The sequence below is a fragment of the Lepidochelys olivacea genome (genome assembly GCF_965140295.1).
Source record: "Lepidochelys olivacea isolate rLepOli2 genome assembly, chromosome: 9".
Classification (NCBI taxonomy): Eukaryota; Metazoa; Chordata; order Testudines; family Cheloniidae; genus Lepidochelys; species Lepidochelys olivacea.
In genome coordinates, this window is record NC_140419.1 from 29208739 (window position 1) to 29236478 (window position 27740).

The 27740-nt window shown below is 40.5% G+C and overlaps 1 long non-coding RNA gene across 1 annotated transcript; it reads right to left on the minus strand.

Annotated features, from left to right (window-relative positions):
• Positions 1-21815: 21815 nt before the first annotated feature.
• On the minus strand, positions 21816-27518 carry LOC311526554. The gene is made up of 3 exons (XR_014713049.1): positions 27458-27518; positions 26671-26839; positions 21816-21895 (listed from the first exon to the last, which is right to left on the minus strand). It is a non-coding gene; the product is annotated as an uncharacterized lncRNA (long non-coding RNA).
• Positions 27519-27740: the final 222 nt, after the last annotated feature.

Below are 27740 nucleotides of genomic sequence, written 5' to 3' on the forward strand. Positions count from 1 at the left end.
TAACAGAAAGCAACACTAGCTGTCTGACATTTGCAGATGGGGAAATTTTTCTCTCTCTCAGCTCACAGTCATTCAAATGTTAGAACATTTTGCTTCTCCTACTTGCTGCACTTCATAGAAAAGACCCATCCTCCATGCAATCCAAAGCTGTTATCCCACTGTAATAGAGTGGCTCTTTTTAACACTGTAACATATTGGAAATGAGAAAGGGACATTGTTTAATTTCTTCCTAGCATTTCCAGTATGATTTGGATGAAAAGTTTCAATATAGAAAAATATTTTTTCCTTCCAGACAATTTGAAACATTAAAAAAAAAACAAAAAAAACCCAAGGCTGGAGGTTGATATTTCTGTAGGCTAGGTAAAACAGCAGGAGCTACTATAATACAGTGAGAAGGATTCAATAAATCGGAGGGCTGTTACAGCAGCAATGGTGTACTTTCAACATAATTCCCATTTCTTCAGGAGCAATTTTGTAATTTAAAGTATTTATTTATAAAGTAACTGGAAGAAAGGAGTAAAAGTGGTAGTATGTTCAGTTCTTAACTAGAATCATAATCTAGTTCAATTCATGGTGCAACAGCTACAGTAGTATGTGAAAAACATGAGATAATAACAGAATCTCAGCTAAGAATACAGAACATCTTGAAATTCTGTGTTCATCCATCTTGTAAATGAACAGAAACTTTAATCAAGGAAAAGCTTATTATGGGAATCACTAGCAGCAACAAATACCATCTTATGAACATTGCATAAAGTGGATCTTACTTGTCACAAATCAGATTTGTTTTGTTCTGCTGATAATATGTAATGAATCCAACAACAGAACTTCCTGGAGCCACTGATGTGTTTAGCATTTGTTTGTTCTAATAATATCTTTTTAATGGCAATTTCCCCCATATATGGATTTGGAGGTTACTTTAATTATGTTAATTATCAGTTAAACCATTTAGGCTATTTTCAAAATTTCTGCTTATAAAAGAATAACTGTTAGAGCAGGTTAGAGAAATTTTGACCGAACCATATTCTGTCAGAATATGTGGATCTGTCCAAATGAAAATGCTTCACGAACTCAAGTGGATTTTGGTAGGAATACTTTTTGGAAAAAAAGGAAAAAATTCCAACAGTGTCAAAATACCCCATTTTGGCACTTTGGGAAGGAAACACTTGTTTTGAAAAGACTTTTCATTTCAAATTGTTTTTATTTTGTATTATGTTATGTAATACAAATAAAGGCAAAATCAAAACAAAACATTTTGATTTTTCCCAGTGAAACATTATGAACCATCCAGAATTAATTTGGGGGGAGAATTTTCCTTTATGGAGAACACTGCAATTTTCGGTTTTCACTCACATTTGGAATGAAGCCAGATTTTGAAATCTCAAAATCCTTCACGAAACAGAATTTCCATCCTCTACACAGCTCTAATAATCATATTGTGGGTTAAATGAACTCCAAGACTAAAGGCTAAGGTGTTGACAGCAAATTAACAGTGAGGCCTTTGGGAAGAGTGACTGGATTCTGAAAGGCAATGACTGCCTGGCGTAAGGTGCTGAGCATCTTCAGCTCCAGGGGGAGTCAGTGGGAACTGAGGAGGTTAAAACCTTGGAAATAAGGTCCCATAGTTATTACTCAGTTTACAGAAAGCTTGATCCCGGTTAATAAGATGTATGGAAAATGTAATTCAAAAATAGGTGCTACCCAAGGCTGGGGTGCAATATCTCCAAAACAGTGATTTTTTTCCCCCCTCTGGTGGTGTGGAGTGAGCAATGGAGAGAGGGAACGAATGAAACCTGTATGAAGCAACAAATTAAAGGTTACATTTCTGTTATGTGAACATACCATTAATTTCACAAAATTCCAAGTATTATTCTTTACTGTAATTAGGCCAGATCATGGCTCATCCTGGCATGGCTCACTCTGGGCACTGGCACAAGGTAGTACAGTGCCTGGAAGGTGTGTGTCTGTGTGTTTTGGGGTGAGGAGGGCTTACTTTCTTGTGCTAGTGTGCCATACCATTCCCTGCACGCACAGGACAGCTGGCTCTCCAGAGCTGTTATGTGCCGCCTCCATACCAATTGGATTGGAGGAACAGGAGGGGACAGAGCCTTGAGTCTGCCCCTGCAACATGCCCTGGTTATGTTGGTGTATTAGAAAACATCCTCCCTCCCTCGTGCTCTGGGGGGATCAGGATATTGTGACTCTCCTCCTTGGCTCTGGGTTAGATTGTTGATCTATTGATCCTATTCTTTTAAAGGGATTTTAATGGTTCTGTGGGGTCATTGTCTAGGCATTTTGGGTTCCAATTTAATTTCACTGCATCACCAAAAATTACCGGATCAGCAATGTTTCTAAGCACGCAGACTGGTTAAAGCTACCCCGTCAAATGAGCTAATTATACTGCAAGCTCATCCAATTTCAACATTTCACACTTTTTAAAAGACCGGGTAAAATCTCATCTACTATGTCAGTTTCTAAACACCACAGTCATTAAATCCACTAATAAGCTTGGATGAAAATGTGACTAAAATAATTTTTAAAAGGGAAATCCCCCCAAAAGAGAAATGAGCTCAGTACGCATGTATTCTAGTTTCACAGTGTAATACTGCCAGCAGTGACTCAAGAGCATCAGTACCAACCTGAGGGCAGACTGTTGGAAAGAGGGCACAAGCCCCAAATTGGTTGTGAGTTCTATATTTAGATTTCACCAACCGATTTATGAGGTGTAAACTTCTCAGGTACTATAATAGCCTTAACCTGGAGTCCACTTAGGGCAGAGTGGGCAAACTACGGACCACATCCGGCGCACGGGACCATCCCCGCCGTGAGCTCAGGGGGGCGGGCAGGACGGCTAGCCCCCAGCCCTTCCCCTTCTGTTCCCCCTCCCCCACAGCCTCAGCGTGCCACCAGCACTCTGGGCTGCCGCTCCTGCCAGGCAGCATGGGCGGTGTGACTGGCTCCGGCCATGCAGCGGGGCTGCAAGCTCCTGCTGCTCTGAGCAGCATGGTAAGGGGGGGTTGGATAAGGGGCAGGGAGTCCTGGGGGGCAGTCAGGGGACAGGGAGCAGGAGGCGGTTGGATGGGGCAGAGGTTGGGGGGGCCAGTCAAGGGACAGGGAACAGGGGGAGTTGGATAGGCGTGGGAGTCCTGGAGGGGCTGTCTGGGGGTGGGGGTGTGGATAGGGGTCAGGGCAGTCAGGGGACAGGGAACGGCAGGGGTTGGATGGGGGTGGGGTTCTGGGGGGCAGTTAGAGGTGGGGGGGTCCAGGGAGGGGGCGGTCAGGGGACAAGAAGCAGCAGGGTTGGATGGGTCAGTGGTTCTTAGAGGGTCAGTCAGGGCGCGGGAAGTGGGAGGGGCGGATACAGGGGCGGGGGCCAGGCTGTTTGGGGAGGCACAGCCTTCCCTACCCAGCCCTCCATACAGTTTCGCAATGCTGATGTGGCCCTCGGGCCAAAAAGTTTGCCCACCCCGGCTTAGGTAGTCAGATCTATATCACCAGCCAACTGAGCATACCTTTGTGATAGATGATCCCATTCACCAAGAATCACAGTGATATTGAGGTTATTCCCAGTCACAAAGGATGACTCAGTTAGCCCAGGTCAGTTACTCCTCAGATCTCATGCCAAAGACAATGCTTGTAGCCAATCCTGTAATAAACTATTTAAAGGTTTATTAAATAGGAAAAGGAAATAAGAGTCTTATTTACAAAGTTAAAGCAGGTTATCATAAATGCACAAATAACTTTCAAAACTTAATAGAAGCTTCTATAATCAGCAAGTTGAGTATGTCCTTTTTGGCTAACTCAGGCTAAGTACCTGGGGATCTCTTGATTATGCCTAGAATAACCTTGCCACCCAGAGTCCAAGCCGCATAGAGATAATCAGTTCCTTCTTGTTAAGGGTTTTATTCCCCTCCTGCCTTGTGCTCTGAGCTGCAAACTCAGCTGATGGGAGGAGTCCACTTGTATTACTTATCTGCACTGGGAGGAGGACAGAACAACAAAAGTCTTTTGTCCTCTTGTTGACAGTATTAGGGAAATTCTATTTGCAGTGTTGCACAATAATCTGTCAGGTATCAATAGACCTTTCCTTTTGGGAAGTGTGTAACACTTTCTGTTGAAAGATCAGCCCTTTATGCCAGGGGTGGGCAAACTTTTTGGGCCAAGGGCCACATCTGGGTGGGGAAATTGTATGCAGGGCTGGGGCAGGGGGTTGGGGTGCAGGAGGGAGTGCGGGGTGTGGGAGGGGGTGTGGTGTGCAGGAACAGGCTCAGGGCAAGGGATTGCGGCAGAGGAGGGGTGCGGGGTGTAGAGGGGGCTCAGGGAAGGGGGTTGGGGTGCAGGAGAGGTGTGGACTGCGAGAGGGAGCTCTGGGCAGGAGTGCGGGGTGCGGCAGATGGCTCAGGGAAGGGGGTTTGGGTGCATGGGGGTGCAGGGTACAGCAGGGGGCTCAGGACAGGGAGTTGGGGGCCGGAGTGCAGGAGGGGTTCGGGGTCCGGCCCGGCGCTGCTTATCTAAAGTGGCTCCAGAGTGGCAGCAGAGTGCACCGGTGCCAGGGCAGGCTCTCTACATGCCTCCTGTGGCCCCATGTCGTGCCGCTCTGGGAAGCAGCTGGCATCACGTCCCTGCATGGCCCCGGGGGGAGGTGGGTGCATAGGGCTCCGTGCGCTGCCCTTGCCACGCCTCCAGGTACCTCCCCCAAAGCTCCCCTTGGCCGCGGTTCCCTGTTCCCAGCCAATGGGAGCTGTGGGGGGCAGTGCCTGGAGGCAAGGGCAACACACGGAGCCCTGTACCGCCTCCCCTCAGCCACAGGGACATGGTCTGGCCGCTTCTGAGAGTGGAGTGGGGTATGCGGCACCCCGGAGGGCAATCCCGCGGGCTGGATCCAAAGCCCTGAGGGGCCGGATCTGGCCTGTGGGCCTTAGTTTGCCCACCCCTGCTTTATGTTAATTAATGTGGCTCTCCTGTGTGGCGATCTACACAGTCAGAGGCTAACAGTACAACTGCTCAAATATTACCTTACAACATAGGATACAGATGTTATAAGTGAGATTAATGCATGCAGGAACTCACAAGCATTCAATAAAGTTTAAACACATTCTTATCATTCTAATACTGTTTTAACAATATTAACACACAGATGAGCCAGACTGATTCTGGCTATGCATTTGTCAGTGTTTAATTGAGATATGGGGGCCTTGGCCATGAGCTGGCACCTGGTCTGCCTGTGTCACACAGAGAATCCATATGTATTTATTCTCCTACTTCATCAAAACAACCTGAGAGAAGAGCCCTAACCTGTACCACAGTGCCAATTACTTCTGGAGTGCTAATATGGAGATACACCTACACCTTCAGGAACATAGTCTGTGGGCTTGTCTACACAGGAAAATTGACCATAGTAGCTATTGCATTAGCATGGACTAGTTGGGGACACAATGTAGTTAGTCAGTCCATAGCAATAATCACAACTTGCCATCTGGCTAGCCATTCTCGCATTGTCAGCTGAGGCTCAGAAAGATTTACAGCCAAATTTTCAAAAGTGGCCACTAATTTTGAGTGCCCAACTTGAGATACCTTAAGTATGTCTCAAGTTAGGCATCCGAAAAATTGAAGCACATAAAATTAGTGGGCACTTTTCAAAATATTGACCTAGGTAATTTGGGTGTGGCTGGTTTTATTACTATTTGTATTGCAATAGCCTATAGCCTGGTTGACTAGATGTAGGACTGAGCATCATAAGATCTGTGGTTTAATCATGGTTCTGACAACTTGCTTAAGCTCTCTGCACCTCAGTCTTCTGTCTGTAAAGCGGGACAGAAATATTTCTCCAGGTGAAATCTGAAAACATACAGGGTTAAGATGTCCAAAACCAACCACACTGTAGATAAGTATTTTAGCCCCAGGTGTCAAGATGAGGTAGAGCCTGAGAGGCACTGCGCTGTAATGAATTAGGCCTAGCTTTAAGACAGTAGCAGCTACCCTATCTGTGAAATCAGAATTAAACCTGCTCCATTATAAAATACCTTTTGTAAAGTGCAAAGGATTATTAAGGCCCATCCATGGCAGAATCCCCTGACTGATTGCCCTGTAGTCTAGACAACATGGCATTCAGGCACCTTTCCTCCAGCAGCTGAGATTTCCCAGACTTCACTCTGAGTAATTTTCTTGCTCTTGAAATTTGACAAAAATTCATAATTTTGCAGTGCAGAATCATGGAAATGAATTGGCAAAACATTCGCACTATTTTTTCTGTACTAGGTTCCAACCATCTCTTTGTCGCTGCTTACAGAAACACTGTTGTGCCTGTGCATTTGCTTGATTTAAGGCAGTTTAGAAATAGGGTTTCATGGAAGAGAGTGCTGGAGTATAACAGAATGTTAAGAAGCCTTTAGTTTTTTGCTTACTACTCTTTCCCTTTTGCTTCCATCTTTTCTTCCTTTGTGCAATAACAGTGGTGCAAATTGTAGATGGGGCCACAGGGGGTAACACTCCAAGAAGTCATCGTCAAGGAATGGTTTGGTATCAAACACTAGAAAAATACTTTTTCATGTAGAGATGGGCTGTTTTGATTCAACAGCAATTTGGGCAATGGAAAGTATTCTTTTCTTTCATTAATCAGGTGCTCTGGCTAAGACAATACACTGTATCAATCTTATGTTTTCAGAATTAAATGTCACTTTCTCACTAAAAATGTAAGATGTACACATTCGCAGCTGCAAAACTGCTGGTAGTTTGTCTGGTGGCTCTCCAGCTGAAATAATACTCTGAAATAGAGCAAGCCAACTGTTTCTCTGGTGAACTTTCTTCTACTGTTTGCAAATCAAACTGAAATCCAAACAACTGGAGGTCAGCCCATATCAAATCCAGACAGTTTTAGGGACCTGTTCTGATCTTTTGTACTCTCTTTTCCCTGTGAATCTTTTACAAGGACTATTCATGCTGTCTCAGTTTTTGGCCATTGGACACTGACTTGGTAGGTCAGAACTGTGTCTAGGCATTCTGCCTCACTGTTGAAAGCAGCCTACAGTCCTCCATGTCATGAACAGTTATTAAGGGCCAGATTCATTTCTGCACCACTGCTAGGGCTTGGTGCAGGGAGTGAAGGGATGCAGCTTGCATGGCACCCTCCCCCCCCAGCCTCCAGCCCCCGTACCTCTGCTGCTGTAATTTGACCCCAGTATGCAGATGGGAGAATTGGATGGTAGAGCAGAAGGGAGAGGGTGAGGATCATGAAGAGATTCCAATTAGTTATCATGCAGGAAAAGAAGCCCAGTGTACGTGTAAATGTTCCTCTCTCTGACATGCAGAAATGCTTACATTGAGCAGTTTTGAGCAGTGTTTGAGATCTCAGAGGATAGGGGTGGGGAGCTGACTCTTCTCTACTTGGCAATTTATGGAGCCATTTATACATGTGTAAAACTGGTATGAAACACTACTAAATAAAAATGGTAGTGTTTTACACCCAGCTTGCACCGGTGTAAGTTATTATACAAGGCAATGCAGAATTAGGCCCTAAATCTCAGTCTCCTACTCCTGTGTGCAGCTGAACTCAGCAACTTTACTTCTTATTCTACACTACTTTCTCCTTGGAGATAGAGGGAAGTTAGGGAGCAGGTGAATGCAGGGAAAATGACAACAGCACCGTAATTCTTGGAGGAACCTTGCTACCATAGAGCAGTGAGAAGCAGCTGTAGATCCCATTTCATCACAGAAATAAGCGTTTGTAAACTACAGGAGAAGCAGCGTTTTCTCCTTGGGAAATGGAAACTTTTTTTGGACTTTGTCAAGTTACTGGATCATTTGAGCTTCTACGGGGTTCACGGCTGAAGGTTCTAACTGTGACTTTGTTTTGAAGTTCATAAGTTTTTCATTCAATTATTTTGATCATTCCCTGTATGGTACTATAACATTTATGGGAATAATACTTGTAAATTCCCTTGAGATTAGCCCAAGCCTATGCAGAAAAGTCCGTATTATGTTTCAAAGGCTTTGCACTCACATAAATTATTAATGTTTTTAAACAACTTGGTCTGGAGAAGGAAAACAGAATATGCAGGAATGAGCAAAGTTCTGTGAAATTCAGGGGTTTTACCATAGTTCATGAGTGGGTGTGAAATTTTCATGTGGATTCAGTTTGCATAGGATTCACAAGTTTTGTTTGACATTGATGGAGCCAAAAGCTGAAAGCAAAACAGAATTGAAATGTTCATATTTATGTGATTTCACCCTGAAACCGTAGAGAGTCTCATGATCTTGATGTGAAACAAAATCAGGCTAGGTTTCCCCCAAACCTGTTACAAATTCACAGAAAAGTTTCATTAACCTTATTGAACCTATGCTGAGATTTGAATTTGTAACAAAATCCCCAGCATTGCAATATTTCAGGGTTTGAAATGAAAGTTTTGCACTCCATTAGTATGAAGATTCTGAGATGTTGCATGAATGTAGCATTTTGTATGAGTTAACAAATAATTTGAACCCTCATCATTCTTAAATTCAATTTCTTTTATTTTTTTAATAATTTAACAATAAATTTAATACTTTGTTTTATTATTTAATTTGAAAAATAAGTTAACCTAAATGTATAACTCTGTTGGACAGTAAAAACCACGGCCTTAACAGAGATACTGGTTTTATGGCTGATTACAAAAATTTGTGACACATCTTGCTGCCTACTACCCTCCTTTGTCCTACAACTGCAGAGGTGTTAAGTGCCCACTTCATTTTAAGGGGTCTCCTTTAACATGCATGAACCACTTATGTTTAACAATTGGTCCCACCTTGGACCAATTGGACATTCTGGTTACTTCCCCAGACCTGAGAAAGAGCTCAGTGAATCTTAAAAGCATGTCCCTTCCAACAACAGAAGTTGTCTCTCCAGCCTAAATCATAGTTCTCATTTGTTGATATTGTTGCATGTTGTTTAACTTTATCATTCAGGGTCAAATTTACAAATGGCCTCTAACTGTGTGTATGGAGTATTGCCTGTACATAAGAACGGCCATACTGGGTCAGACCAAAGGTCCATCTAGCCCAGTATCCTGTCTTCTGACAGTGGCCAATGCCAGGTTCCTCAGGGGGAATGAACAGGACAGATAATCATCAAGTGGTCCATCTGTATATGCACAAATATGTGTGCATGTATTAGCAGAGTTAATTCATAGAGTCTCCTGCTTATTAATTGAGGGGAAGGGCCAAATTTTGCTGCCATGTGCACCTGTGTGAATGAGGAGTAATTCCACTAAAGTCTGGTAGTTATTCCAGATTTACACCTGTGTAAATGAGAGTAGAATTTGGACTGGATTAGCCTAATTTTGTGTATTTCACTATTGTGAGGCTCAGTGGGGGCATGCAGCTGAAGGTAGCAACCAGTATGAAGACACTGGTCCAATGGAAGTACAAGAACATGTAGAATGCAGAAAACCATGATCACTGTGCCACCCTTGAAGACAGTGCATGTGCATTTCCACTACACTATATCAACTTCTCTAATCGCTGCAGGTGGGAGAGGGGCCATGGCCCCACCCCATCCTCACCCTTCCTTGCTGTGCTCTGGGGTATGCAAGGACTTCAATAGTACCCAGTCCTTCCACAAAGGTGTGAAAGTGGGAAGGTTCCTTGCATGTTCTCTGTTAGACTTGCATACCCCCAGATGGGTAGAGTACAATCAAGACTGTATAGCTTAAAATGTAATGAAAAGTCTCTCTTGTGCTACGCACACCATATAAATCCTTGTAAATGAAGGGAAAGGATAATGTAATAGTAAAATGTCATGACTATTTCTTTTGGCATAGTTGGGATGTATTTCATAAAGTTTAGTGGTATTATTCTGTTTGCCTTGGCTCCAAAAGGTACCTATTCTTTATCTTTGTGAATTTCACTGTTACTCTTTCCTTTTCATAGTAAACTTTTCCCCTCCCTTCTGAAATGTGTAGCTTGGAAACTAGATCCTTTTAATGAAGCTTTTGAGTCTCACAAAATATGATTAATCTTATTAGTGGTGCAGACTCTCTTTTTATGCTTACATTAACTAACACAAAGAGCCCCCCTACAGGTTAAAGTTTAAATGTGGATTACTAGATAAAGCTAGTTCTGAGGAGGTTTCTATGGTGCAAGGAAAAATTGAATTTGCCTTTCACCTCATTTCAGCCTTTGTCATCCTGGTTTTTGCCCTTCTCCCTCATTCACAGCAAGGATATTAATTTTGTAGTAAAATCTTTAAGCAATTATGCAGATAGCTTGGAAAAAGCAACATACAAACACAATAAGAAAAGCTTAACTGAAAAATGGACCCCAGATATTCATTAAAAACAGATGGCAACATTGCTAACAGCATAACTTTGAATGTTTAGACTAAATTTGTATTAATCTGCCACAACATGAAGACAAAAAAGGAACCATTGCCATGCAACAGAATGTGTAGTACTTGTGCTCTACATTTATAAGGTAGTGAAGTATAGTAACTAGTCTATGAATGCCCCTTTTGAGAAACAGCTAAGAAAGGCTATCCTTCTACACACAAACACATCCATCTTTAGATAGCATTCCTCTGTGGGAGGCTTGCCTTCAATTTAACAGATAATGAATTTCTTCAGATGAATCATGAAATTGATAGTGAAATGCAGTTTAGTATTTTGCAAGGCAGTGTATAACCGTACAAGGGTATTTATAGTAGCAAAATGTGGTTTATTAAAATAGCTTGATTTTAAAAAAAAAATCAGCAATCTAGTAACTATTTTTTTCCAGGTAATTTTTGTATTGCTAATTAATTTATTTTGGAAATTATTTTGGTTGTTTTTTTAAACAAATGGATACATCAAATTGGAGAGAATTAGCACCTGCAATTGCACCTAATTAAAAGTATATTTTTATTTAGGGGCTTGGTATAACTTTTGCTTTCTGAACAATATAGATGGAAAGAGTTTTGGAATGCTCTTGGGTCCTGATAAAGAACAACTGCCAAAGAGAGCACAATAGTTATTATGGACTAACACCTCCCCTCAGTGCACACACATAATTTCCATTATTGCTAATGGAAGTTGCATGTGCCTACATGGAAGGGAGAATAGTCCCCTATATATGTGTCATACATGCCAAAACATCTGGCAGAGAAAGAGATGTCATGACAAAGAAGAATTTAGTTCTGACAAATAACCCCAGAAATCTTTTATTTGTTTATTTTACATTTATATAGTGCCCTAAATTTACATAGCACTTTATGGACAAAACTAAGATACACTTCCTGTTGGAAAGAATTTACAATTTAATGAAGACAAAGAAATGCAACATGAAGCATATGACAACTCTCTGGCATAGGGAGAGTCTGAGGGTTACCAATCATGAGAAGTCAGGAGTTATTTCTCAGAGTCATGGGACTGACAGAGAAGAGAGATGATAGGGAAGCTGTTCTTAGTATAGGGGGCAGTATGCGCATGGTAGAAGGTATGTAGCTGGGAATGGAGGACAGGGTGGAAGGAGTAAGGTGAAAGGATTGGGAAGAGTGTAGGGAGTACATGGGAGAAATGAAAGCAGAGGGGTACTGTAGTTAGAGGAAAGACTATGTAGGGTCTGGATTAGGATGTGGATCATGGGTTTGATTGGTGATGAGAAGCTGGTGGAGGGATTAAAGTAAGAAGGTTAGGGGTGACCAGTGTGGACAAGGGCTGTGACAGGTCAGACAGTGAGAGAAGAAGAGATGGTGATATTAAAGAGAAAAAAGCAGTGTGGGGGAAACTGGACATGGGGGTGCAAGAGAGAAAAATCAAAGGTTAAACTGAGATAACAGGCCTGGGAGGCAAGAAGTGCCCTAAATTTATATAGTGGTAAATTTATATACTCTTGGTGAGGACGCACAGTGCCGACACAAGGAGCAAAGTGTAGATGTGCATAAGTGATATAATTACTGCGGCAGCTATATGTTGACATAAGTTAGGTCAACTTAATTTTGTAGTGTAGACATGGCCTGAGACAACAAGCAATGCTTAAATGGTAGGGAAGAGAAATAAGTCAAAATAGGTAACATTTTGTATATATTCTGTACATTTTTGTATATTATAAATCAATAAAGAAAATGAGTAACAATGTTTATAAATATACATTACCTATATCCAACTCCTCCCAATATATCCATTATTAGTTGGCCATTTTCCAGTATGTGTCCCCAGAGAAGTAGATATTGAGGAGGGATTTGAAAGAGAACATGGACTGGCCTTTTGGATAATGTCATGCCGGAAGTTTTATAGTGTGAAGTGTCAAAGAAGTCACAAAGATAGCTCTGAGGAAAGCAGACGAGAGGGCAGTCAAGGCTGTTGAAGCAATGGCGTGTAGGACAAGCACAGCAGTGGATAACCAGGGAGGAGCAGAGTTGTGAAGGGCCTAGAAGGCAAAGACAAAAAATTTGAACTTGATGTGATGGGAAAGGGGGAGTCAGTTGGGGGACTAGTGACAGGAAGGGCAGGTTTGACATAGCAAAGAACTAGAAGCTAACAATTATGGACTATCAATAATGTTGTCTCTTTTTGACCTGAACAGCTAGCTAGTGTGGAGCTCTGGGGATGTTGCAGTTGGGAATAGAAATTGATGATGGAGTCTGTTGTTTTCTTTTATACAATTGAGTTTATTTAGAGATAGCGTAAAAAGTCCTGCTTCTCCAAACACGGGAGGAACCAAAAAAAAGGGATACTTTTTTTCTGACAGCTCTACCACACCCAGAATGTTCCTCTAGGCTTCTCCAGGGTCACTGCTTGGCTTTCTTCCTGCCTTTGAGTTGCTCTCATTCTGTCTATTTTACACATCCCCCCCCACAACACAGACACACACACAAACACACACACAAAACCTACCTACCCAGTTACTTACCTGGTAGATTCACAACTGCTTTTGTCTTAGGTGGGCGACTTGTGATTAACTTATTGTGACAGTTATGTCAATTGAAGAGTGCATCATACTCAGTCTCAGAGGTTTATGATCCATACAATCACTTCTCAGCATACTACTAACAAAATTAGAATAAATACAAAATACAAAATTAGAAGAATGACCGTTAAATAATAGAAATATTTGATCTATTATATCTGTAGTAATAGAGGTTGTAAAACTGGGATTGGGGCTCCTTGTCCTAAATGCTGTGTAAGCAGAAGACCAAAAAAAAAGGTATTCCCTGCCCCAGAGAGCTCATAATCTAGGATGAAGTGAAACATCTAATATTCTCTCTCTCACTGTTTATATTTTTGTAAGAATGAATAAAAACTGGTTCAAGAATGAACACTAGAAAATGGCCCCTCAGGGCTTTGGCTCCGGCCCGCGGGATTGCCCCCGTGGTGCTGCAGGCCCCGCTCCGCTCTCAGAAGCATCCGGCAGCACGTCCCTGGGGCCTGGGGGGGAGGGGGCGGGGGGGGAAGGGCTCCGTACGTTGCCCTTGCTTCCAGGCACTGCCCCCCACAGCTCCCATTGTCTGGGAACAGGGAACCGCGGTCAATGGGAGCTTCAGGGGAGGTACCTAGAGGCGTGGCAAGGGCTGCGCACAGAGCCCTGTGCTCCCCCACTCCCCCAGGGGCCGCACAGGGACGTGGTTTCGGCCGCTTCCCGGAGCGGCGCCGCGTGGGGCCAGGGCAGGCAGGCAGGGAGCCTGCTGTGGCCCCGGCGCGTGCTGCTACCACCCCAGAGCCCGAACCCCTCCCACACCCTGCCACTCAACTCCCTGCCCTAAGCCCCCTGCCTGCACCTTGCACCCCTCCTGCACACCAACTCCCTGCCCTGAGCCCCCTCTTCCCCTGCCTCCCTTGCACCCCAACTTCCTGCCCTGTGCCCCATGTTGCACCCTGCACCCCTTCTGCACCCCAAACCCCTGCCCTGAGGTCCCTTCTGCAGTTGACACCCCTCCTGCACCCCAACCCCCTTCCCTGAGCCCCCTCATACACTCTGCACACTTCCTCTGCCCCAATCCCTTGCCCTGAGCCTGTTCCTGCACACCGCACCCCCTCCCACACCCCGCACCCCCTCCTGCACCCTAACTCCCTGCACCGGCCCTGCATACAATTTCCCCACCCAGATGTGGCCCTCGGCCCAAAAAGTTTGCCCACCCCTGGACTAGGGTGACCAGATGTCCTGATTTTATAGGGGCAATCCTGATATTTGGGGTTTTGTCTTATATAGGCTCCAATTACTCCCCACCTCCTGTAACAATTTTTTACACTTGCTGTCTGGTCACCCTAACAGTGACTAACTTTTGGATACATTTGCCAGAGGTTCTGGGCCTATTACAGGAGTGGGGGGATGCGTGGGTATAGCCTGCAATGTGCAGGTGGTCCGACTAGATGATCATGATGATCCCTTCTGGTCTTAAAGTGCAATGAGTCTATAAGCTGGCAGAATGTAAAGAGCAACAGCTTGGATGTTGGTGAGTGGAGTTGATGGCTGGAGAAAATCATCTGGGAGAGATGGTCAGATTCATAGGAAGTTGGCTCAGAGCGAATGGCAATAGCTAAGAGAGTACTGGGGGCTGCTTCCTGCTGTGCTGGTCAGATCAGCATGGTTTGGCTGCTGGGAAGATTGGAGCATACTTACTGGCAGCCATACTAACTGGCTTCTCAGTTTTTCTTTTCTGTGTTGAACAGAATCTGGCTGAGCATGTTACATTTGAAAGGTTTAAGGAAAATTCCTATTGGGCTCCTTTCACTGCTGCAGAAACAAGTAACGCAGGGAGCGTCTGGCAAGAGAGCTCTTGGTAAATGTGTTTGACTCCAGTTGGATAATTCTTGGGTGCTGTGTGTGGAGATTGATATCACAAGTCTCATTTTTTTATATCAGTCTGGGAATCTAAGTAAGAAAAATACAAATGTTAGTGGCCTCCACATGCCACTCTACCAAGACAAAAAAAAACGGGGAAGCCCAAGCATGCAGGTCTCACTTGAAAAGCCTAGACTAGGGGGCCCTGTTTAGCATGGTGAAGAAATCAGTATATTCCCTAATTTTCCATTTAAGTGCTTTAGGGTCCCAAATACTCCAGCAAGTTATCTATGATCTAGTCAAGCTGGCTACATGGTCACTGGCAGTAATTCCTCTGGAGTTTCTGAGGCTGCTACCGAGCACTCACTGCAGAACCCCCCCTTGCTGGAGGGCTCCAGCCTCTGATTTTTGGCATAGGGGCTGATTTTTTACTTTGCCATGTAGGCTGCCTCCGGAGTTGAGTAGGCCAGTGGTTCTCAAAGCCGGTCTGTTGCTTGTTCAGGGAAAACCCCTGGCGTGCCGGACCATTTTGTTTACCTGCCATGTCCACAGGTTCGGCCAATCGCAGCTCCCACTGGCTGCGGTTCACTGCTCCAGGCCAATGGGGGCTGCAGGAAGGGCGGCCAGAACGTCCCTTGGCCTGCGCCACTTCCTGCAGCCCCCACTGGTCAGGAGCGGTGAACTGCGGCCAGTGGGAGCCGCGATCAGCTGAACCTTCAGATGCGACAGGTAAACAAACCGGTCTGGTGTGCCAGGGGCTTTCCCTGAACAAGCGACGGACCGGCTTTGAGAACCACTGGAGTAGGCCACAAACCTTCATATGGAGGGAGGCTATGGGGTCTCTGGCCACTCAAAGTAATGGCTGCCAGGGAAATCCCTATGAAGATCCTGAAGACAATGCCACCATCTTTGGTTGTGGCAGCAAGTGCCCTCTGTTGCTTGGCAAGGAGTAGTTACATGGTGGGGTCAAGCAAGCCTGCACCCTGTGATTGTCCTGGTTGTTCTGGCGATGGTATTCATCTCTTCTTGGATTAGCTGAAGTCTCAAGCTCAACTTCTTTCGTCCTCTAGTTTAACCATTTTGAGTGTGTTTGATTGTGGATATGCTGTCCAACCTGGAGGTAGTGAGGGTTCATTCATTGTGGCAGGGTCAACTCAGCATCCAGGCTCCACGAACCTGAACCACAGCTGCTGCCTTTTGTCTGAGCTGGAGAGCAGAGCTGTCTGACAGACTAAGTTGGCTCTAGGTTCTCTATGCTCAGTTCTCACCCTCAGCTTTCTCACCTCTTGCAGCATATCCCCCCAGAAAGGGCATGGAGAATGCTGCACATTTGACCATGGCATCAGGTGAAGCAGTGAGGTCAATGATGTGTCACTTCCGAGACCTGGGTCCAAGTGGCATTTTGGCGGTATGTGGTAATTTGAATGGCAGGTCTGGCTGTCACAGCCACGTAAAGGAAGAAAGGGAAGTTTTCCATTATAATACTAGCTTTTAAGAGGCAGCTCTGCCACTGAGCTGGTCAGTCAGGTTCTGGATTTTGCAGCTCAGCTGTGAAGTCAGGTTACTTAAGAGATAATCACCCAACTCCCATTGGGTTCTCAGAACAGCAGCAGTATTGTTGGGTTATCATTGTATGATTATATAGATTTATTGGTTTGGTATGTGGTCACCTTTCCTCATGTTATCAGGGCCAAGGAACAGCAGGCGTTCAAGGCAGGTTAGATTGTGGGCTTTTTTCCTGCTCATGCCCACCCTTCACTTGTCCCACTCAGGATTGCACCCCAATCCCCGCAAGTTATATGCCATGCCATTTATCCTATTGAAATTTATCCTATACAATTGAAATTAAGGCATGTGCTATATTAGTGTTCTGCATTAAATGTCAATTCCCTCCCCTTTAGAAAGTGTATAACAATAGTAAGAAGTGCTATTTTTTAAATAAGTGTGGCTGCTTAAGGCCAGAACAGCAAGAGGAAACACTGATGTTGGAAAACAGGTTTGACATGCCGACGATGCTTTTATATTTATACTTACAAGAACTTATGACCAGTATCCCTCTCATCATTAAATTATTCTTATTACCTCACAGAGTAATGGAATTCTAAAGACTGATTTTATATTACTGAAATAGTACAGAAAATGAGTTGCTCACTAGCCATGGTTTCCTTTTCATCATCGTTTTTTGGGAAAAATTCTATAGATCCTATATCTATTGCATGTATAATGAAAAATATCAATACAAATATACAGAAGAGGAAATTTATCTATAGATTCACTCATTCACTTTTGATCAGTAATGAACTGCATAGAAAACGTGACCAAGCTTTTGTAAAAAGAATCTTGCAACATAACAGTACACTTTTTTTCCCCCTTTTTTAAAAAATGACTTTCAAATAGGTTTAACCAGCTTGTTTACAATCATAGTTACACTTTGTCAAGATAATTAACACTGATGTTACTTATAATGTTTCCAATTACGTTATATTGCAATAGACATGAACTTTATATTTGTATCTGCATATATTTACAATTAAAACAGTGCACAGGACAATCTAATTTTTCTTCAATATCAGAAGTAAAAGATTAAACAATTGTGGGAAAGTTTGATAAAACAAATTCTAATGCCTGGAATTTAGCAGCTTAACATCTTTTTCTCTTCTGTGCTGTTGATTTTGGTTTGTCCTGTTCTTTTTCTTTTATTGTTTTGAAATGTGTTCCCCTATCATGGCTGATGGTTTCTTATTAAATTATTTATTGATGTGGCAGACACATGTTGAATAGGTTCATTAAATTTCACAAGTTGTTGGAGTCTAGTTCACCCGAATAAGGAGAAAAAAAACACTTTAGACTCTTTAGGACAAAAAAGTCATGTTTCTGAGCTTTTCTAAAGCATTTAATAAAGCATGAAAAGATATTACATCAATCCCACTAAAACACAAGGGGAAATGAATGATGTTACTGTAAATCTTTACATCAATCACACCCGGTATTTTTGAAAACAATATAGTTTTGTTTGCATTTCAGAAGTGACAAACAACGCTTCTGACTGTCTTAACATAGTCCCTTTCCATTAGTCAAGACCAGAAGCAAGTCAGAATTAAAATGTGGCCCATGGTTGCTAGGCAGCTGAGTTGTCTTGACATGGTGGTTAGCTTCCTTTTCATTGAATGACAACAGTGAAATGAAAGAAGTTTTGAAAAACTTGATAATGGTTTTCAAAGGAGGAGGATAATTGGTGGTGCTTGTGCAGCGCTGTGTGGAAACTTTCAGACTGCAGTAAGGGACGACTGTCACTAAAAATTTAAACTCTTGTACACAAACTTGACCTGGAATCTTCTCTAGGTTTTCAGCAGTTCATTTGTAGAGCACTTCTCTCAGCCCAAGGGGTGCTGGGATGAAAGAGTTAAGACAGATGGGTAAAGCCCCAAAGGAAGAAAAGAATCAATAGGTGTGATTTAATCCATCAGTGAAAGGGAGGAATTAAGTAAAATCTTTTAAATGGGAAATGTGTAAAAGACCTTTTGATAGTACTTAGACAATACAAATATTTTTGTCATATGATTGCAGTTGAGAGCTATACCTGCATTTGATCTGTAAAATAAAATACAGATTATTTTGGCACATTATGCCAGAAATTAAGGAATTTTCCTGCTGTTTGTTTTTTATATTCTCTAGAGTCTAGGCAATAGGTAATTTAATTCAAACAAATTTATCCTAGATGACAAAAAACTAAGGCATAACAAGATGATTGCAAGGTAAGCTTTTGCAGCCAGTGTTAATGATGGAAATTAATGGGACATTAATATTAATAACAAAGTTGCTATGCAGTAAAATTTCTGTTAAACTGATATAAAAGTCAAATTTATGTATAACTGTCCATATAATTAATATACCTTAAAAAATGAGCAAAATGTACCCATAATGAAAGAAGGGACCAATTAGGGTTAGATTAACATTCATGGTTATTTACAGTTGTTTTTGTACTTGTTCTTGTGCTCTGACTTCCTAAAATTTCACAACCCAAAGATTTAGAAAAATGGGGTTGTTTAGACGCGAGGTGCAATGAAGTGGCTGCAGCCATTGTGCAGACACCACCTCTCTCATTATATCCTCTCAATCAACACTCGGCACACAGGAAACCGCAATAAAGCCCATCTGCCACGGTTAATCTGCAGGCAAACCCACACCCATGTCTGTGCCCGTTACTCTCCAGCCTTATTATTCTCAGATCCAAAGCTTCATAAGGGATCAGCCAAAGTCCATTAAAGTAAATAATAGCTAGAAATGACAGGCTTAGCAAGGATTGGGAGGAAGTTGAAGACCAATCTGAGCTGTGAGCTCTGATTAATAGAGAAAAGCATTAGGAGAAAAGGGGAGAAAAATGACCTCAGCCTGCTCCAAAGAATTCCTGAACCTTGGTTGTTAGGGCAAGTGCTACCATCTGAGACGTTAGTGATCCTTGAATTTCCTTCACTTTGATGCAGCTCAAATGGGAAAATTTTGAAGGTTCAGCAAGGCCCCAGACCTCAGCTGGAAAGCTGTCTGGAGTCAACCCTGTCAAAATTCTCTTGTGTAAAAGAAAGCCTTTATTAGCTAGATTGCAACAAAAACCCACAGACTCTAATAAGAAGATAATGCATGCTATAGATTGCACATATATTAATTATTAGATGGTATTTAATTGTTCTTAAATGTATCCTAGTGCAGTGTGAAAAAGATCTTTTAAATACCAGCCATAGCAAAAAAAAAAAAAAAAAAATAGACTCTTCTCCCCCCTATTTTTCTTTGTTCAACTTCATTTTAAAATAGGACATTCACTTCATTAACAAATGATAAAATGTACTGCTTGGGAGGATTGGCAGATAAGGTTGATGGCTTGCAAGGATGTTCTTGTGTAATGTTTACTCTCCATTATCTCAGCTGTGTGTTGCACATGAACAGACTATAAAGCAACCACTGCCAAGTCAGCACTACACAAGAATTTCTTTCTTTCCCCCTTTTGACTGGCTTGTAGTGTTAAAAAAATTAATTATTTTAAAAACAAAAGTCTGGAAAGTTCAAAAACATTTGCTGCCATTTTCTATGCAAATTCTTTCGCTCTCCTTACATTATAATATCTGCATGTGGCTTTTTGACCACTACTAACCATAAGCAGTCTTCTACTGTTCATGTTAGTATCCCCTGTCTTTTCTTTTTAAAACCTCTGATGCAGTGTCTAATACTTCACATCTCATATCAGCCATGCAAATTCTGGTGAACAAAAACCTAAAAAAAAGACACTTGCAAATGATTTTATAACAGTATGGGGAAGCAGCTTCTAAGCTAATCAATATCAAACTGCAAGCCAAACAAAACTACTCAGAAACATCTGGTGCAGTGTACAGGTGTTGGACAATCCCTGATGATTTCTTAGGAATATATTAATGATCTGGATGAGGACTTTCTGTCAAGGAAACTCATTCTATGATGCATTCCTCCTAAAAGTTTATATTACAGTATACAGTTTTCATAAATAAAATGTAGAGAACGGTGGTTAAAATGATGGCTGTGTCAGGATATTGCTGATAACTTGGCTAATGCGCTGTTCATGTACAATTGATGCAATTTTCATATTTTAATCTTAAATAGAACCTGAAATGACAATTATGAAAAGACAAAATAGATACCACCAGCAGCTGTAATTGCTATCTATGCTGCTCAAGGATAGGCAAAAGACACAGTAAATCAATATTAAGTTCTCCACATATGCAGGTATCACAACAAGGACATCATATAACATCATTATAAGCAAATCCTAATACAATGTGGACAGTTCTTTCAGAGAATACAGGATGAACACAGAATGTGTGAACCTAACTAGTTCTCTGTAGTGTCAGCTGGTGTCTTAAGGAAAAAGAAATGTCTGACTCTTTAAAAGCATAGTGATCTTTCTATACATTGAATGTATGTGAGGGGGAAAAACAATTTTCAAATATTTTTTCTTAAGTGAATACACATTATTGGCTTTACTAAATAGAATTTATGCAGTTTTCTTTTTATCCTTCTAATGTAATGGAACTATAAGACATTAAAGGGTTAAATGATAGAGGCTACTTGTAAAATGGTAAACTAAAATGCCTCTTATTGCTAATTAAACCAACCATTTAAATGACATGTTATATTTGGATCATTTGGGCCTGAGTGCTCAAACTTTGTCTTATTAAACAATTCCTTATTAAAAATATATATATTCTGGCACTAAAGAAATTGTGCAAGACTTTCAGAAAATCAAGGACAAATAATATCACAATGCAGCTTGCATATAGGGTTTGTTGTAAGTAAAATGGAATGAAATATGAAATTGTAGAATGCAGGCAAGATCTGCATGCCAGCAAAACTTAAAGGAGGCAAAATCATTGGACTCAAGTAATATACCAAATATGGACCACTCCCCACTGCAAAAAGAGGAAGTAAAACCTGCTGATGTATGGAATCTTTATATAAAAAATAAAAAATCCTGTGGCTTTTTTTAAACTACACTATGGCTTCAAAAATAATGCTTATTAAAGCATACAAGAGGAACAGGTCTGACTTGAACTCTAGCCTTATGAACACATTTTATATGACTATTTACTTTTCTTTTTAATGGGGAACACAGTAACCCACAGCACCATCTGATATATACTCTGTTGCCTCTGATATGTTTTCTTTTGAAATGAACATGTTCAGAAATATCAAATTCAATCTTTCATACTCATCTTTTAAAAATATTAAAGCTGCATTCACAAAGCACAAGCAATACCTGCAAATGATTTTTTAAAAAACCTTTCTTTGTTTAATACAACATATTTTCACATTTACTTCTCCTTTTGTCTTCTAGGGTAAGGTGACTAATGCCAGTCATATGTACAGTAGCTTTCTCTAAGAACTGAGCCTCGCTTTGCATTTAGACATGTTCATATTGAATTTTGATATTATATAATAAAAAGGGAAGCGATGGAACAATTTAATAATATTTTTGCCATTTTGTTTAATAATGGTATAAATAATACTATACATTTAAATGGGTTTTGGAATGTATTTGTTTACACAGGAACAGAAATAATAATCTCTCAGTAACATTCTATCAAATGGTCCATCAATCAAAAGAGTCCATCGTTAGAATCAAAGTATCTTCTGCTGGTGAGAACTAAAAAACAAAACAAAACAAAAAATGGATTGTGGCATTGAATCCATGATTCTTGGGTTATTATACAGTAACTCCAGGCTGTAGTTCCTCTTATGTTACAGGTTAGTCTCCCTTGGATATTTTCTTTTAGTTATACTCTTAAATATATGTGTGGATCCCAGATATTCCCATGGTTTCTGTTTAGATTAATGTAAGACCCTTGTTCCTCACTGGAAATACTTACTATTCAGTAAAAATATTCTATACATTTACTTTAAAACACTAAATTTGAATCTGTATGTATACCCACACAGATTTGCCCAACTTCAAAATATATACTAAAATAACTACTTGTACTCTTTAATCACTTCAGATGCAGTTCAGGAAAATTGAGTTTTTTCAAAACATACCAATAGATTGCATTTTACATATCATGCTATTTGAAATTGTGACTCCACACTGTAGATATGTTGCAATCCCCCTTATGGGAATCACACATATAAATGAACTCTCCTTATAATGAAGTAGAGTGACAGTCCTGATTTGTTTCAATAGTTTGCAATGTATTCATTGCAATTCTGACAACAACGCAGGTTATACTGAAGCTCCACTCATAAAGTTCTGCAGAAAAAAACATGAATTTATTGTAAGAAGATAATACCATATATTTTAAAACAGAAATCATTTTCTTCCACAGAGTGAAGATGTAGCTTGAATATGGAAACGTTTGTACATTATCCAAAAGCTTTTGATTGCACAGTTGTCTGAACAACTGTGGATATAACTCTGGGAACTTAGGGCCTATTAACTAACCATAACATCTCTCCAGCCTTTATATTACCTTAAGTTGTTTTTTGTTGTTGTTGTTGTTGCATTTGTCACCTTAAAAAGCAAATTCTTACTTTGCCTTATTTACTAGCCAGCAAAAACACTCTCTCTCTTTTTCACACACGGTAAACGACAAGTGGGTAGAGCACCCCTCTTTTTCTGTGTCCTTTCTTCCTTTCAGCCAAAAAAAAAAAAAAAGTGAGATACAGGAGAGGATTGATACTAGAACTGTTAGGGATTTGGGGTCTGTTCTCTTCCCAAAAATGAGGAAAAATCAGATTAAATATTTGACCCTGTTTTAATGTATTTGGACAGGAGCAGAAGTTCATTTTAAAGCATCCCTGTTTGGGATTCCCTTGAGCCTTTTAGACTCCCTAGGATTACCTGCAAGAGAGCTGGGACTTCATTTCTACTGTAAACATGCTTACATTTCAGGACAAACATAACAACAGTAACAAATAGCCCTACTATGTCTCATACACTAAGTGTGGGCAAGTGTTCCTTTACTAAAGCTGTCTGTAGAAATGGATTCAAAACATGGCCAAAATTGAAATAAATTATATCGGGTGTATCTAGTTTGGGGGGAAAGAGATTTGTGTGTGCGTGTATGGTAAGGGAGGAATGAGGTGCTGTTTATCTCACCATAGCTTACCACTCTGTCTCTCTTTGGATAATAATCATAGGACCCAGATGCTAAAACTAAGTAATATTTTCCCACAAGCAGCTTCTGTCTCCTTGGCAGCTTTGTAGGCAGTTGTGTTGGTAGCTCTGGATATGCCTCTGGCTCTCTTATGTGGTTTTGCTCTTGATGGGCTGCCGAGGCTGCCCTGTGCTGCTAGATACCATTTTCCTCTGTCAGCACTTGGGCTTTTTGGAGCTTTATACTGTGCAAATCCCTCCTGAAAATGGTTGATGGACTTTTCTAAGGGAAAAAAACAGAGTCCATCTTCCTGGCTGTTGTAGATATTAACTGCATTACTAGTTCAGGTATTCAGGAAAACTTAATCCATTTTGCAGTTTCCTCATTTAGTTTCTTTCTCCCCAGAGGTTTAATTTTTGCCACAAATTAACCGTGAAGGTACAATCCAAAGAATTTTGCTTCTAGTTTGTACCCATTATTTTACTGTCATTTATTTTCTGTTACTGTATTGTGTTTCCATTAACTTACTTTGTCCTTCTCATTTAACATATTAATATTATGGTATGAGGATACCATAAAGCAAACATGTGGTATCTCATATATCAATATGTAATTAATGAAGTAAGAGTTCTATACTTTGGACATTAATTGTGGATTCATTCCCAGTATGTTTCTAGACTGGATCATATTTCATATTCAATTTATATTTAAAAGTAACTTATTTGTAAACAGTTCTGCATATCCTGTTTCCAGAGCATGATCATGAAAAAGTATTTTTAAATGTTATTCTTTCCAATAGGTATATATGTCCTATATAGCCCACATACTATATTTCCCTTGCATATTTAATATAGACCAGATAGAGAAATTTTTCCTTACAAGTGTAAAAGTGATTTATAGTTAAGACCTTTGGGCTTTTTTAAAAAAATAATAAATTAGGAAATAGCTTTATATATAAACATTTTCTATGCTGGTCTCCCTCTTCAGCACAGTGCATTCTACTTCATTTACAGGTGTGCTGAAAAAAACCCAAAACATGTTTTAAATAGTGATTAAATTTCTCTTTGTGGCTGCATAGCTTCCAAATTATTAATTCTAGATTTTCATTATAATAAGTGAATTGCATATCTGTCAGAGGATCATAACGGAAATGCAGGAAATGCTATCCTAGCTTCATCCATGAAAACAGGTCTCCAGGTCATTTGTATGGCAGTCCCTTGTGGAATTCTCCATGAGGTTTCCAGCCTGTCTGATATCAAAAATGCACAAGGGCACTTGTTAGACTGTAATTATGAGTTCACTTTCTAATTACCGTAGCACACAGAATTATTTCATGGAAGTTCATTTAACATTAAAAATGTATTGACTGATGGCTCACAATCTAGTAACTTTTTAAAATAGAGCTAGTGAAGTCAATGTAAAAAACAAACAAAAATAACCCCCAAAACTAAAACAACTTTAAAAAAATCAACCAATTTAAATGTTCTCCTTGCACTTTCACTAGGTCATTCTGTCTCTTCCAGGAAATTACTACATTCCAGAGATTCCGCTATGAAATGCACTCAATCAATATTCTTAAAACTGTTTTATTATTATTTATTATTAGGCTGGCATCAAAGGCCTGCATGGGTTGCTGAACATCTGGATTGATACGTAGTATTTGTATTGACCTTTGTCGGAACGGCTGGTGCCACAAGGGTCTAGAGGAAGACAAAGACCTTGACTAAAAGAATTGGTCATGTAATGATACAAACACATTTCTAAGAAGCAAACAAACTCCAGAGCTGTCAATAGGTGACCATTCCAAACATATACAACTATGTTACCTTATTTATGTTATCCTTCCCCGCAACCCAGTTTTGTCAGTTTTCACTCAATAAATTTAGGGCTTGATCCTGTGAAATCTTACTCTTATGACTGGTCCTCACTCATCCAAATACTTCCACTAACTCCAATAAAGCTGTTTGCATGAATAGTGACTACTCATGTGATCAGTGGTTTGCAGAATTGGATCTTAGAGTGTAAGCTCTTTAGGGAATAGATCATGTATTTTATTTGTTCAATAAAGTGGCATAGACATTTGTGGTGCTGCCGATGTAATAATTATAGGAATATTTTAGCTTCTGATCGTATGTCAAAGTGTATATAAAACATTTAGGTTCATAGGAAACCACCTAAGAATTTTTTCTGGTAACATACAATATTTTGCATATTCAGTATATGTAGCTGTTTAGCAAACTGTTGAAGGTACCATTCTTGGAATGACTTACAAACTCTGTAATATTTTTTGTGTGACATCTGGTAGATGACAGTAGCATATTATATTGTCTATTCACATGGCTACTGGCTCCTTCACTTTCTTAATTAAACTGGGTATCGGGGGGTAGCCATGTTAGCCTGTACCCACAAAAACAACGAGGAGTCCGGTGGCACCTTAAAGACTAACAGATTTATTTGGGCAATAAGCTTTCGTGAAGAAGTGGGTTTTTTACCCACAAAAGCTTATGCCCAAATAAATCTGTTCGTCTTTAAGGTGCCACCGGCCTCCTCATTGTTTTAATTAAACTGATGAGATTTAACGGGTTTTTTTCCTGCTTCCCTTATTGCTTCAATAATGAAAGAGGCAGTTTTGTCTCTAAATAAACTGTAATACTGTAACTTGTGGTACTTGATCGTTACAGAGTAAAGCTTACATTGTACTTTCAAAGCCAGAAAAAATTTATAGCTGTTTCAGACCCTGTTTGTCCCAGTAGGTGTCACTGCCGGGACTGCAAGGTGGCAGCTCAGGCCTGCAGTGCATTTTTTTTTAAAGATGCTTGACAGTGTACATTAAATTAACTAGATGCCTAAATGACACCTCTTTCCCATCCCAAGGCAAGTTGTTCCAGTGGTTCATTATGCTCACTGTCAAAAATGTGCCCCTTATTTCTGGTCTTAATTTGTCTACCATCAGCTTTCAACCATTCAGATCTTGTTATGCCTTTTTCTGTTAGGTTAAAGATATGTCTGTTTAACCCATCATTGTTTAGATAGGAAGTTTCAACACTTAAGGAAAACAGATAATCTCCAGTGAGTTACATCTTCTGTGGCTACTGGGTTGTTTTGATGCCCACAAGTGCTTCTACCCTGGCATATGGTTTGTACTAAATTTAAGAAACAAGAAGTCTATGCAGTTAATTCTAAATATCTTAATGTTTCATGAACAAAATTTCTCACTCTTCAAATTTTGTTTTTAAAGAAGGAAATGCAATCTTATTTTGAGCTAGAACTGGTGATACTTTTATTAGCACAAAATACATGGTTGTTCATAATGTTAAATGCTACTTACAGGAACCCAAATGGAAGATTTTGAAGTTTTCAGTCTTTGTGTTGTCACCATGGAACCCTGCTTCTCCAGGTTTTCCATAACTTCTTTTTCTAGTGCTCTCAATTTAAGTTATTTGAGCTTTGATGTATGTTTTACTTGTGCTAGGAGAAATGCACCTATGAAATGCCACCTGCATGCAAAAAAATCCATATTAGAATGGTTTTAATTCCCAAAGTTACATGGGGGTCCTGTGCACAAAGAAAAATGATTACTCATTCATTTTAGTCATATAATCTTAAAATACCTTAAAATGTCATAGGGGCACATACATCACATCTGGGATAAACCTTTATAGTCTCCCTACTTTTTAAAAAAAAACAAATGTATACTGCATGTGATGGCTTAAGAAAAAAATCACAATTATTCTGTATTTTACGCAATATATTTATCAGTAATCTGTTCTGCATGCAACTTTAAGATAAAAGCTTGTCGTCATTTTACTACTTGCTTTTCTGAGTCACTTACAAATAAAAAATTGCACATAGTGAGACTGGCCAGTAGAGGCCTCTCTAGATTTGCCTTATGATGAAGAACTCTTAGAATGTGCCTTGAATCAGACGCAGTTAGCAAAACTACTTGAAAAGATTCTTTTGCATACGGGGGGAAAAAGATCACTCTTTAATGCCCTTTTAAGTTGCAAGATGTTGATTAATGTTGCCCTTTACATTAATGATGTTTCAAGTAAAAGAAAACAAATTTAAAATGGATAAATTCTATTGAGGATGCATTAATTAAACAGAGACTTTACCATATGCTGTGGCTGGAGTGCTTGCTGGCCTTTCTGTTGTTGTTACCTGTGTAAAATCCACCCCATCCTCTACATGAATGCCCAAGCTGAATAGCCATTTGAATGAAGGCTTTAGTTTGATTCGCCATACAAGGGGTACTGTGTCACTGTGTTTTCTTTCTAGGAGTCACTAAGTGATTTCTATATCTGTTGTCATGGTGATATAGCAAAGCAGGGGAAAATGGGGGCAACTTCAGGCTTTCTCTACACCCTCTGCACTAAGAACTAAGATGTTGTTAGCAGG